Source organism: Dasypus novemcinctus, chromosome 4 (assembly GCF_030445035.2).
Source record: "Dasypus novemcinctus isolate mDasNov1 chromosome 4, mDasNov1.1.hap2, whole genome shotgun sequence".
Taxonomy (NCBI): domain Eukaryota; kingdom Metazoa; phylum Chordata; class Mammalia; order Cingulata; family Dasypodidae; genus Dasypus; species Dasypus novemcinctus.
The window spans coordinates 16,939,597-16,953,441 of record NC_080676.1 but is presented as its reverse complement, the minus strand read 5'-3'; the positions used below and the strand labels follow the sequence as shown (position 1 = coordinate 16,953,441).

Below are 13,845 nucleotides of genomic sequence, written 5' to 3'. Positions count from 1 at the left end.
TAGGGTAAGACGTTATATATGTTCGTTTGATGTTATATAAGTTTGTTTTGTAAGTTCACAACTACTATACATTTATTGTTTATGTATGTTTATGTGTGAGAGATATATTTCAATAAATTTTTTTAAATGGGGTGTTGTCCTGAAGAAGGTGTTTGTAATCATCTACTTATTATCCTGGCTACAAAGCTCAGGGGTCAATCCTACAAGGAGAGAAACTTGCTGCCCACCTCTAAAAATAGCATACACACCACCACTACCCCAGCTCCTTCCCTCTTAAAGCTGGCCTTAAGACTCTTCTAGTTCCTACTGTCTCCTTGAAAATGCAAAATTATCTGCGAGGGGTTGTCCTTAGTTGTTTCATCTTATCTATCAATTAACACTTTTGCAAGTGGAAACCAAACTAAAAGAGAAAGAGAAACTGAGTGAGGATTTTGATGGATGTGGAGTCCTCGTGGAAATAAAAGTAAGAATATGTAGAGGAAGAAAATGAGATTTAATGTCAGAAAAGAGGAATGTACCCAAGATGTTGCCCCACATAACAGTCCATTTTTGGTGTGTATACCAGAGGTCACCAACCTCTGTCTGACCTAGCAAAACTCTTGAGTTTGGTATGAAATGATGAAAGAAAGTTTAAAGAAAGCTCTTTAAACTTATTACAGGCACAAATTCCAAACTCCACGGAACTTTCATCTGAAATGTTCCAGGGTGAGTTGATAGGGAACGGTAGAAAGTGAATGGCTTGAAAACAGATCCCTTTAACTAAAATTAGTTTCTGGCAAGAACTCTCAGCAACATTGGCCTACATTTTCCAGAACTATTGTTCTGGTGCTTTTGCCTAAGTGAATTTGTGTAGTTTCCAAAGTCAGAAGCTGGTCAAAAAGAAATAAGAAAAGCTGTGACTAAATGAAAGAGAAAATAAAAGCCATATGGCTAAAATTCTACTTAGTAAACTTCATTAATCATTACTTGAGGAATATAAGACTCTTCTGTAAATGTACATGGAAAACCTAGTTTTTTGCCCCTGACATATGCTATTAAAAACTGCCTTCTAGCCAAGAAGAATGAGTTGTCTTATTCCCATATAAGTTTACTCAAGGGAAGTGTAAAGCACTTTTCTCTAAGTGTATGCTCCTTTCTTGCTTGGCATCCATTAAAATTCTGTTTCCATTCTCCAATGTGGTTATGCACTGTAACCTCTTTAGTACTAACTAAAATATGTACAATTGAAAAGATGGAAAATGGGCAGACACAGCTTTGAGTCATATGATGTGTATATTCATCAAAAGGTATTGAAAGAATCATCAAAAAATGGGAAGTACGAGTTAATATTACATGCTGTCTATATGAGTGAAAAATTACTAAAACATATGCTCAAGTGGTATAAGCATGAGATCAATTTAATTTTAAAGAGCTGCATTTATGCAAGTCACATTCATACATTCACTATGACTGACGAGAGAAGGATACATTAAATTAGCAAAACATATATTTTAAAAGCTTACCTTGCCCAAAAACAAGGATAATGGGGTGGCTTTGCTGCAGAACATACTGGTTTTCTGTGATTAGCATCCCAATTAACCTTAACAAAATGGTAGTCTCTTCTTTCTGTAGATATGTTTGGTAATTCCATTCTCAATAAAGCCAGCCCTTTGAAGAACATTTCAATTTTGATATTCGCCTTTCCTTTTAAGTTTGTAAGACATTTTAGGGTAAGAAAATAGGGAGAAGAGTTTTGGAAGGAGAAAATATAATAGCTATGGAAAAATAAAGCATGTGCTTTCTCTCTGCTAGTAAAATTCATTCATTCTTCCTCCTTCCCTCCTTTCCTCCTTCCTTCCCACCCCCCCCCCCCTCCTTCCTTTCCATGAGAATAAGTATTTGGATCTGCTTGTTCACAGAGTAGGTATTCAGTAAATATGTGTTGGATGAATGAACAGTGTTTTTCTGTGTAAATAACATTTAATGAGTATTTTTCTTTTTAAAAAATTGTTACTTCTTCATGTTAGAAAATCCATTGATAGCACGGCTTGAAAAACATTTTTTGTTGTTGTTGTTTTCACCCAGGAAGACAATTCTTTTCAACAGAGCACATAAATTCCTGAGAGAAACATGTGAAAAGGTGAGAGACAAAAGTAATATTCTATCCACATCCACATTTCCCCATTACCCAATAAACTCAAACTATTCAGGGGATTAATAGAGTACCAATGTTATAGTCCTCATTAAATTCCTGTCCAGAGACAATATTAAGCACCATGTGTATGGAACCTGCTAGAAGCCATATATAAAAATGAATAAGGCAAGGGCCTTATATTGGAATTACTAAGAAAGAAGTACACGTAAGAAATAATCACAACACAGAGAACTAAGCACAATAATAGAAGTAATTAACTCTGGTTGGAGGGAAGGCAGGTAGGGCAGATTTCTTAGGGGATATTATGAAAGATATTACAGAAGATATTTTGATGGGTTGAATGTTAAATAGGAGCTTGCTACACAGATAAGGTCAGAAAGAGAATCATGGAAAATAGTAGTATGATGGCAAAAGGCTGCCTAACACATTTAGGAAACCACAAGTCAAGGGGTAAGGGTCTTAGTTTCCTTTTTCTTCCATTACAAAGTACCACAAACTGGGTGGCTTAAAACAGTAGAGCTGGGAGGCTAGAGATCTGAAATCAAGGTGCCAGAAAGGACTCGCTCCCTCTGAAATCAGGAAAGAGTCTGTTCCATGCCTCCCCTGGCTTCTGGTGGTGGCCAGCAATCCTTGGCATTCCTTGGCTTATAGCGCTCCAATCACTGCCTCAGTCATAGCATGGTTCTCTCTTGTGGGAGTCTGTGTCTCCTCTCTCCTTTTATTTTTTTTATTTTTTATTTTTTATTTTTTTATTTTTTTTCTCTCCCCTTCCCCCCCATTGTCTGCTCTGTCTATTCGCTGTGTGTTCTTCTGCGTCCATTAGCAGTATCCTGCAGCACTGGGAAACTGCATCTCCTTTTTGTTGCATCATCTTGCTGTGTCACCTCTCCGTGTGTGTGGTGCCACTCCTGGGCAGGCTGTGCTTTTTTAGCATGGGACAGCTCTCTTTGTGGGATGCACTCCTTGCGCATGGGGCACCCCTACACAAGGATGCCCCTGTGTGGCACAGCACTCCTTGCACGGCAGAACTGTGCGTAGGCCAGCTTACCACATGGGCCAGGACGCCCTAGGCCTTGAACCCTGGACTCTCCATATGGTAGGCAGATGCTCTATCAGTTGAGCCATGTTCACTTCCCTCTTCTCCCCTTCTTACAAAGGCATCATTCATTTTGGCTTAGGGCCCCCACCCTATTTCCAAGTAAGTCACATTCTGAGGTACTAGGGCTTAGGACTTCCACATATATTTGGGAGCAGGAAGAAACGATTCAACCCATAATAGTAATGAAAAACACCTAGAAAGAGTTTAAATCAGGGCACAATATGACCATATTTGCTCTTAAAAAGAATAACTGTAGCTGCAGTGGAGAATGGATTTGAATGTAATGTGACCAAGGGATAAAATACAGAAAAAAAATAGCAAATTTAGAGGCTTGTTAGAAGCAAGGGTATATGTAGAATACCTAGGTAAACATTATTCAAGAGTTCCAGGAGAATTTCTGAATTCAAAATGCAGATGGAGGAATATTCGGTATATATTAATAGATGGGATGGTCACTAGATACACAATGTGAGAGAAAACAAGAATAAAGAGAAGCAGAAAAAATAAGTTGAAAGGTAAAGAACCTAGGAAAGGAAATAGAGAAATAAGGAGAATAGCTGTAGAAGAAAAACCAGGGAAGAAAGTATTTACTTACATTGTAAATATCTCAAGCTCCCTTGTTCCTACAGTTTGAAATAGTCAGAAAGTAAATATAAGTTTCATATAGTTAGATATTTCAATAATTCAGAATAGAATTATAAAAGGAAAATAAATATTCTTACAGGGCATGAGAGAGCCCCATGATCAGTTCTGCTGCCCATTGGCTCCTGATATCACATATAGGCAAAGCATTTTAAAAACACTTCTTGATATTTGTGCTCTGGTTCATAAAGTTATTTAATATGCACCATTTTATTGTTAATTCTCACAAGTCTGTAAGGTAAGAATTATTCAAGTAGAGAAGACTGAGCTTCAAGTAGAGAAGACTGAGGTTCAAAGCTCGTTTGATTGTTGGCAAGTCCATGTGTTGCTAATATTGCACCTCTAGGATTTAGTCTAGTCTCATAGACAATGACCTTTCAGTTGAAAAGACATTTTGACAATAACACAAAATGCAAAGAGGCTTGAAAGGGAGGTGAAGACTCACCAAGGTATGACAATGACCCTTTAAAATTCCCTGGAGTGGAGAAGCTGAGGTCAACACTGAATCTGAAATATTTAAAGTGATACAAAACCGTTTCAGCAATACAGACCATTAAGTATGCTGTTGTGGGTGATAGTCCCATTGGTAAAACATGTCTCTTGCTATCCTACGCAACAAGCAAATTTCCATCTGAATTTGTACAGACTGTTTTTGACAATTATGCAGTCACAGTTAAGATTGGTGGAGAGTCATATACTCTCAAACTTTTTGGTACCGCAGGCAAGAGGATTATGACAGACCATAACCACTGTATTTTTCACAAACAGATGTATTTCTAGTCAGTTTTCCCAGTGGTATCTCCATCCTCATTTGAAAATGTAAAAGAACAGTGGGTACCTGAGATTACTTACCACTGTCGAAAGACTCCGTTCTTGCCTGTTGAGACCCAAATTGATCTCATGGATGACCCCTCTACTATTGAGAAACTTGCCAAGAACCAACAGAAGACTATCACTCTGGAGATTGCCAAAAAGCTGTCCCATGACCTGGACGCTGTCAAATATGTGGAATGTTCTGCACTCACACAGAAAGGTCTAAAGAATGTACGATGAAGTAATAATGGTTGCCCACAGGTGTGTGCTGCTGTGACCATCTCTCCAGAGCCCTTGCTGAACAATTAGTGTTGGCCTCAGGGGAAGAGCAATGTTTAAATCAAGCTAAAGGTTAAAAATCAAAATTTGTTTTTGCAATAAATTTAAAAACAAAAAAACAAAAAAAAACCCTCCCTGAAGAACCCAACTGAAGTGTCAGCTTAACATAGAAGCCTTAATAAATCAAGGCAAAATGATTCTTGTTGGTATTTGACTGGGTTTGTTCATGAACATTCTTGAGAATTTATGGCCAATCAGGTTGTAAGACATGGAAAAATTAGGAGAAATGTTTTGTCTTCTATGATCATGTCCCAGTTTCAAAGACCTGTACCTTTAAGACTGGCAAACCCATGACCTTGGGGGCAAGCCTTCAGATCTTCAAGAGGTACTCCCACAACCGAAGGGACTGATTCTGACTTCACCAAATCCTCTGGATTCTCCTTGGGACCCTAATGCAGACTCAGCATCTGCCAGCTGTCAATCCTTGCTTTCAAGTTCACTGCTATCATCTTGGTGCTGGGTGCTCTTGGTTAAGCAGCCCAAGATCAGCTTTGCCTTCTGAAGAACCTGGAGTCAGATCAGCATTCTGATGATAAGGAGGAGCAACCAAACCAGGCCACTGCTGTCAGAGTTTCTCTTACTCTTCACTGACATCGCTCTAATTTGGTTAGGGTATTTTTTTTTTTCTTGTTTGTTAGTTTTTAACATTTTTTGCCTCAAGATAGTTAATTTTTTAAAAATGTTTATTAAAGTTAATAGATCACATAGAACATTACATTTAAAAAAAAAAAACATATAACCCACACCCTACCACTCCCCCATCATTTTTGTAAATTGTATTTTTTTGAAGATACATACATCACAAAAAAGGTTACATTATAAAAAACATAAGAGGTTCCCATATACCCCTCATTCCTCCCACACCAACAACCTCCCCCATCATTGTGGCACACTCAAGCACTCGATAAACACATTTTGGAGCACTGCTGCACCTCATGGATAATAGTTTACTCTGTATTTCACACTCTCCCCCAGTACCTTCAGTGGGTTATGGCAGGATATGTAATATGTCCAGCATCTGACCCTGCAATATCTTTTAGGACAACTCCAAGTCCCAAAAATACCCCCACATCACATCTCTTCTTCCCTCTCCCTGCCCTCTACAACTACTATGGCCACTTTCTCCCCGTCAATGATACAATTTCTTCCATTAGTAGTCACAAAACTTTTATAATAGAATATCAGTAAGTCCACTCTAATCTATATTTTTATTCCTCCATTCTGTGGGCCCTGGGATGGTGATGTCCACTCCACCTCTATATCGAGAGGGGGCTTAGATTCCACATGAATGATGGATGCAATTCTCCTGCTTGCAGTTGCAGGCACTCTCAGTTCCCTGGTGTGGTGATTGACCATCTTCACCTCCCTGTTAGCTGACCTGCCTAAGTCCAATGAACCAGAGAATAGGAGTTGCAACTCTGCTGAGGTTCAGCTTATTTTTAAAATGGTCTTAAAAATAGTGCATTCATTATGTATCCTAGACTTTGAAATTGTAGATCATTGTAACAGACCAAATACAAGAATTCTATTGGCATCATATTAAAATGAAAGGTTGTATATACAGTTACCTAGAGAGGAAATCTGAGATTTTAAAGAAAAATATTTTTGCATCAGTTATTGGCATGTTATCCTAAAAGTAATTTTTAAGTCATCAAATATTCAGAATACTGTACCTTTTTTTTTTTTTGGTACAAAATAACAGAGAAGATTTGCTTAATAAAGTCCATTTGGTAATTCTGTGTCTTACCGGATATCTCCAAAGACATCTGTTTTACAAAAGGCAGCAGAGTTAGAAGAAAATCCACTTTTAATGGATTTCATTGGAAGAATCCTTTACTATTTTTTAAAGACCTTTCTATAATTATAATGGGAAATTTGTATTTAGCTGGAAATTTTTACTTTCTCCCTAATCCTTAATAGAAATATTTCCTCTGGCAATTATTTCCTCCCACTGTTTTTATCTCTATTATAAGTTCCTAAAGCTTAAAAATATAATAGAGGATGAAACAAAAGGCACAATCAATATCTAGTGATCTAAAAATGACCTTTACACTTTAGACGAATTTCCACAGACTCTGCTTTAATTATTGTCTGCATTCGTGGTAGTAGCTAAAGACAGAATGCCTGCTAGAGTCCACAGCAGGATAAGACAATTAGAAAATCCATAAATTCTCATTCTGTTTATACTTCAATTTTAAAGGTTAAATGCTAGTTTGTTTAAGATACTTTATGTGTTGGTCAGTTTTTATAAGATTTCTTCTTGCTATAAAATAAAACGATATGAAAATCACACAAGCAAAGGAAACATAACACAGTTATGTTTTATTACATGACCATGAACATTGCAAAGTCTGTGAAATAAATAATTCAACTCCATTTCACTTAAAATACATTTATAGGTCATCTGTGTTGTGCAAGTCACTGTGCTACTTTTGTAGAGCTTAAATCTAGTAAGAAAACTTGATACACAAACACATGCACACACATATGGCTAATATAAAAATGCATGTAAAAAGCACAGTCAGGTTAATAAAATCGTGTTCAAGGGCAAATACACTGTCCACTTCTCTTCAAACACAGGCAGAGTTGATTCTCAATGGATAGGCATCAGCTCCTGAACAACGTGGTACTTTTTGTTTAAAGGCTGAAGTACTTCCATACTAGGCTGCCCGCCTTGGCTGCTGAAGCCTCTCCCTAGGATGGGGCTTCTTAAACAGGGTCCACCAACCATGGAAAGATTTCAGGGGGTTCGTGAGCTCAAGCTAGAAAAAATTAACATCTTTATTTTCTCTGACCTTCGATGTTGAATGTCGTAAAACCATCTGGCTCTACATTCTAGAAGGGGTCCATAGTGTCCACCTGATTGGCAAAGGGACCTGTGGAACAAAGAAAAAAGGTTAAGAACCTCTGCCCTAGGATGCCCTGGATCTCCCCATAATTTAGAAAGAGAAGAGTTAGAGCCTTGCATTGCCAAGGACCTCCAGTTTCTGCTGCTGCGCCGTGGTCACCTATGACTGCTGTCAATGTAGCCGGTTGGTGCCTGGTAGTTGGAAGTTAGTCTTGGGCTCTAGTATGCTCCCTTCAGCATCCACTCTGAGAATTAAGGTGGAGGTGGTGGGAGATAAGAAAAGAGAATTGGAAACAGATACAAATTACTTTGTTTGAAAAGTAAACTGAAGCCTATTCCTTTAAACCTAGGAGCAAAATCTCAAATGCCTGCTGCAGCTAAGCATGTGAAAAATTAACTCAGAGGGAATTGTCCTAAACCGGAGAGTGTGCGCACCGCAAAAGCCGAAAGCTGCTACTCCCAAGTCCAGTATTATAGGGTCTTCTGATCCTCCAAGTGGTACTGAAAATCTGGATCTTCTTGTGAAATCTATTGATTTCTAAATGTTGGCAGTTAACTTAAGGAAAATCAAAACACTGTGAGAGCCAAACCATAAATATCTGTGAGAGGAATTCCATTTGTCGGTCATTAGAGTGCAATCACTGACTTAAAATCTTAAATCTTTTCTGGTAAAGCATGAAACTTTGCTTTCTCTTTTGACCATAAATAGTGCCAGTTTGAAAAATCTGTGTTTTATGGCTCAATGTAATTTCATCAGGGCAGAATTACACACAATGTTGTAGAATTTTATGCCTTGAATGTGACCAGGTGGTTTGAACTCATTTCACGAAGTAAAATGATAGGCATTCCAGTTGCCAAGCAAAAGGCATAATATTTTAAGGTTACAGATCATAACCAATCCCTTCCTGCACCTATTTTTAAATGTCCACAAGTGTATTTTAGTCTATTAGAGCCTAAATGGGTGTTCATTTTGATTCTGGCTTGATAAAACTCTCATATAAACTCCAGTCTAGGATTTATGCCTTAAGGAAATCAAGTAAATACTTTAAAAATTAGACCAAAAAAAAGGATGGTTAAATACAATGAAAATAAAATATACATCCTCACTTCCTTGTTTAAACCAAAGGAGGATGGGTGTTCAGAGCTCGACACTCAAACAGAAGCTGAAGAAATTTTGGTGGTTACTACTGAGTTGTACCCTGTGCAGGATTTACCTCGCTCTTCCTTCTAGATTTTCCACCTTCCTAGTGAGGAACCAGCAGTTCCTAAGCAATACATAGGATGATCACAGTCTATGGTACTTAAAAAAAAAATCTCCATCTCTGAGATGAGAGAAAGAGAGAAAGAAGATAGAGAGCTGCCATGTTTCAGATTTAACAGTGAAGCTGGAGGTCAGGCATCAGGTCTCTGTCACCTACTAGCTGAGTGACCAAAGACAAGCTCTTTCACCTCTCTGATGCTTAATTTGCTCTACTGTAAAATGCGGATAAAAATACTTACCCCAAATACTGTGAGAATCTGAGATTACAAGTGTTTCTCAAAAAATTTAATATTTTTAGCTTAGTATCAGGCTTATATTGGTTTTCCTGATACCCTACCCACTTCGCACATACACAATTAAATATAGTAGTTATTTGCACCCAAGAAGCAAACAAGAAGAGGGAAACAGTCTTAGCTCAGAATAGCTCTCCTGGCCCCGCAGTTGGACAAGTACCAGGAATTCTAGTCTTTGGGAGTAGAAGACCCTGCAGATGTTAAAGGGATTCCCTCCCATCACTTCCTCCCTCAGGTCACTAAAGGGCAAACACAAGCCAGAAGGACTAATGCTTTAAAGTTTATCAGCTATGTTCTCAAACAGAGGGAAGAGTATCTCTCGAAAGCCTGGGTGGCTCCTAACGAGGGAGGACAGACTCAAGTCCTCAGCATTGTTGCAAGTAGTTATGAGTCTTGCCCTTCAAGCAGTGAAGCTTGGTTGTCACTTTGGGCCCTGAGGGGAGGGGGAGAGAGGAATAGAATAGTTGGAAGAGGGGGGTAACTGGGGGGCAATAGAAGTGTTCCATGAGATAGTGCAACGATGGACACAGGCCATGAAAAATTACAGCAAAAATTTATAAAAGTGTATCATCTAAAATGTAAACCATCATGTAACCAACGATTTATAAAAATATATAGTCTAAAATATAAACCGTAATGTAAGGGAGTGCTGAGTTCCTAGCCAGGGGAGCTCTGTCACATTCCCTAACGGAACAGCAACAATCCCCCAAGTGCAATGGCAAAGACCAGTGAAGAAGGATGGTCCAATGATGGGCCCTTGATTCTGATGACTATGCTTATGAGCCTGTGTGCCTGAAATTTCAGCTAGGCCTAGAGCTGCAGGATGCTTAAGAGTGACCTCCTGAGAGCCTTCATGTTGCTCAAATGTGGCCACTCTCTGAGCTAAACTCAGCATGTAAATGAATTACCTTCCCTCCAGCGTGGTACATGACTCCTGGGGATGAGCATCCCTGGCACCAAGGGATTACTACCAATCACCGGCTGGTGATGCAACTAGAAAAAGACCTTGAATAAGAGAGGGGAATGGTAAAGACAAATGAGTTTATATGGCTAAGAGACTTCAAAATGAGTTGGGAGGTCATCAGAGGGGTCACACTTACACACGTCTCAGCAGGATCCCAGATACAGCCAAAGTAGATACAACTCCAGGTAGAGGTGCTCCAGAGGGCTACAGAGACATCCAGGTCCTAAGGTCATGGCAGATGGCTCTGGAGTTCAGTGCCTTGCCAGTGAGCTCTACTTTGGAACTTGTGTTCCTGAGTGTGATGGAGTTGGACTCAATATGACCTTTCTACACATGCCTCTTCTGTCACTTTTACTGAAACTGTGGTTGGCGCTGGTGTTGGTGTACGCTCAGGAGACTTGAATCTCTGGACTGTCCATGTGCCAGCTGGGCCCTTAACCTCAGAAGAGTTTCAACACCTACTCTCCGGTTCGTCGGACTTACCCAGGTGAGCTAACAGTGAGGTGAAGATGGTCAACCAGCCCACCAGGGAACCCAGAGAGTCTACAACTGCAAGCAGGAGATTCCCTTCCATCAGCCATGTGGGATCTAAGCCCCCTCTCGATTTAGAGGTGGAGTGTATATCACATTCCCAGGGTCTTCAGGATGAAGGAATAAAATACGGATTAGAGTGAACTTACTGGTATTCTGCTATAGCATTATTGTGACTCTAGCAATGGAAGAAATTGTATCATTGATGTGGAGACAGTGGCCATGGAAGTTGCTGAGTGTACAGAGAGGGAAGAAGAGCTGTGATATGGGAGCATTTTAGGGACTTGGAGTCATCCTAAATGATACTGCAGGGACAGATGCAGGACATAATATATCCCACTGAAGGGACTGGGAGAGAACATAAATTAAATGTAAACTATAATCCATGCTGTGCAGCAGTGCTCCAAAATATATTCATCAAATGCAATGAATGTGCCACACTGATGAAAGAGGTTGTTGATATGGGAGGAGTGGGGCAGGGGTGGGGAGTGGGGTATATGGAAACCTCATGTTTTTAATCTAACATTTTGTGTCATCTATGTATCTTCAAAAAAAATAATTTTTTTTAATTTATCAGCTAATAATTTAAGAGGAATTGATCCCGTGACTGTGGCAGATTAACAAAGTATTAACACATGAGAAGGAGACATAATATAGCCTTTAAATAGGTCCCTGAATGAACAAATGAATAAATAAATGAGCTGACTAAAGGGTGGACAGACTCACCAGGATGGGCGAGAGGGGAAACTTGAACTTAATGAAGCCATAAACTTGAGACCAGTCCTACCTGATCAACAGGTATCATATGTAATAACAGGAGCCGCTCTTTACACTTGCTCTGTTCCAGGCACTGTATAAAGTACATTTCCAACAATGGTTTATATAATCCCTATAAATATCTTCGGGAAGTTACTATTATCCCCATTTAACAGATATGGAAATGGGGACCAAGAGAGATGAGAAATACGTGCTACATTCCATGGCATGTCAGAGCTGAGATTTAAATCTCGTTCTAGTCTAATGGCAAAGCTTGTGTTATTAACCAATCCTGTTTACTGATCTGTCCAGAAAGAGGATACACCTCCAGTCTGGTGATTTAAGGTATTCGGGCAGTTCCATCTTTACAGGGATTGAAATGAGCAAGGGTAGTCCTTGGTTCGGGAGAAAGAGCCATGAAAGCATAAAGAAAAGGAAAGAGACAGGGTAGGAATTAGAGTGAGGCGGGAGGGAGGGACTGTGGGAGAAAGTTCTTGCCTCTCAGGAGAGCGGAAGTGCTCACATAACTAGCTGGGGAGGCGGAGAAGTGATCATGGAGGGACTTAATAGGAGGGCTATGGTGGGGACAGAATAGGGAGTCAGTTAATAGGTCCAGACCCGGAGTCATGCTAAGGAGCTCTGTTGAGGCCACCACCAAGCCAGTATTTTGTACACTTTCAACAGCCTCAGAATTGCCCCGCAACCCTGAGGGGCTCCCAGCTCCACTTTTTGCAGCACAGGACTTGAGGAGACTTTCAATTACATTTTTTTTGCATTTTATTATCTAAATCAGACTGCTGAGGGAAGCTTGGTTCATGAGGGAATGCACGTGCACAGTTTGAGAATCAGAATTAGGATATGCCTCTTCAAAACTATATGGAACATAAAAAATATATATATTTCTACTGAGTAGCTTTTCTTAAATATTTAGTAATATATTTAACAATATACTATGTCATTACAGCTAAATTATTGATCTATTTCATCTTATACTCCCAATGTCTAAAACCACATGACTTGGTTATTACGTTTTCCGATTCCATTGTAGTTAGGTAGCAACATTTGGGTTTTGGATTTGACACTTAGAGAATAACATACACAAGACGAACTCATACTCCATCAAAATTTTTACCTCAATTTTACTGAAAACCATTGCAGATGTATACTGTCAATAAGTACTAGAACAACAACAACAACAACAAATGTGTCTGAATTCCTTCCTAGAGTATTCCTAGATATTCAAAGCCAGTCTTCAGTGAGAAAAATTCAGAGATCATTCAGTATTTTGAATTCAGAAGTCCCCTAACATGCATACCACATTGTTCTGAGATGACAGAAATCATATTTTCTTATCCATTTTATATTATACCCTACCCATATTATATTACCCATAAATTTGAAACTGTAGCTGTCCATGTAGGATATTCTTCTCTTCACTTCACCTCAAAAATGGGAGTATTTAATTTACATCAAATTAAGAGAAAATTTTTTCACAAAGAGGGTTCTTGAGGTCACTTTCCTTAAATATAGTGGTGTTTGTGCATGAGAGAGAGAGAAGGTGGGTCAACATTAAATAAATGTTTTTAAGAATCCCGGAAAAGTTCCCATCTCTAAAATGTTGCCCACATTTTCTGAACACCAAGTCAGTGATCATGCTAACAGAGGATGCCAACTTTGTTATGCATCCAACAGATGCATCCATCAACCAACCACTTACCAGTTTTGTGAATATGGACAATCTCTTAAGCCTTGGTTCCAAAATCTGTAAGAAGGAATGATATTGTGTAGGTATCAGACAATTTAATAAGCAACTTTCAATAACATACATTCTACAATAGCTTCTGATGCCAACTGCAAATACTGCAATAACTTAATTTAATTCATTTCTGATTTTACCAGGAGTTAGGCCCGATTCCACAGGCTAAGGGAAATCTCTACAATTTTGTCCTTCAGTCACCAGTCATGAGGTAGGGAAGCTCAGACCTCCCACATTCTGACCAACTTACTACAAAAGTGAAATTATCCAGTCTGATTATCTGCTAGAAGGACTTTCGGAACTCACTGAGAGTGTTATAATTATGACTATAGTTTTATAATAGTAAAAGGATACAAATTTTTAAAAACCAATGTGACTAAAAGGACAAATATGAGAACATTCTCTCATG

General features: G+C 39.0%; 1 pseudogene; it reads left to right on the top strand.

Annotated features, from left to right (window-relative positions):
- Positions 1 to 4,965, top strand: part of LOC105744803 (cell division control protein 42 homolog pseudogene) — a 163,202-nt pseudogene extending 158,237 nt beyond the window's left edge.
- The last annotated feature ends 8,880 nt before the right edge of the window (positions 4,966 to 13,845 follow it).